The sequence below is a fragment of the Aplysia californica genome, unplaced genomic scaffold, assembly GCF_000002075.1.
Source record: "Aplysia californica isolate F4 #8 unplaced genomic scaffold, AplCal3.0 scaffold00514, whole genome shotgun sequence".
NCBI classification, from domain to species: domain Eukaryota; kingdom Metazoa; phylum Mollusca; class Gastropoda; order Aplysiida; family Aplysiidae; genus Aplysia; species Aplysia californica.
This window is the reverse complement of record NW_004797784.1, coordinates 33,089-34,110: the sequence shown is the minus strand read 5'-3', so window position 1 is coordinate 34,110 and position 1,022 is coordinate 33,089.

The window sequence follows — 1,022 nt, the reverse complement described above, 5'->3', positions numbered from 1 at the left end:
TGGGGGGGGGGGTAACAGAGGTTTTACGGCGCTTGCAACTGCATAAGGTCATATGAGCGCCAATTGGGGTGAATGTCAACAAAGAAGTCCAAACGGGGAATCAGACTTACTTTACTCACCTCTCTAGCCTCACCAGCACAAAGTCTGCTTCGACTATCAAGGCACCCCGGAAATAGCAGTTCACAAGAGAGTGACAAACAGACTAAAGAAGTAGAGGAAAAATGACGATAGTAAGGATGAGGAAAGAAAAACCAGCAGTTTCCCTTATGTTGTTTCAGCACAGTAAGAGCATGACATTTATAAATCAGCCCATTTACAATTCTACTGTGCATAAGAATACGTGAATATCCCCCCTTTGGGAATGGCCTAACTAAAGGCAACTTCAGTCAGTAGCACTGCCCTGGTGGAGACTACGGATTAGAACTAATGTTTCCCGCGTGTAACGACAAAGATTTTAACCATTGCAAAACAGACGCCGGCCAACGTAATGGGCTGGTGAAACACCACTCACGAAGATGGGGAACACACCCACAGATCAGTGCCAAAACGGCAGTGATTCAAATTTTAATTTGACGTCTACAGTGTTACAACAAAATGCAAGACCTGTAGCCATTACGCCAGATTGCAATGCTGGCAAACTTATTTCGAATCCCAAATAGGAACAACTAGATCTTTAGAAAGTTTTCTTGGCTATCCACTCACTTGGTTCTATTATAAGCGATGAACGTTGAAGCGAACATCTGGTCTCTAATTCGACCATACTGCGCAGAAAGAGCTATACAGATCACCAATTGAAAACGATGGCTGCACGCAAGACTCCAACAATAATCACTAAGCAATATCGCATTTGATGGAATCTTGCATCAAACCATCGAACGTTCTAAACCAAAACAAAAAACAAAAAAACAAACACACGAAGACTGGCGACTTTCGATGTTGGCGAACTTGAGCTCTTAAAGGTAGCCTGGGTGAAATAAACCATAACACCATTAACGCTGGTTCGCAAAGTGGAAAAACGTTAC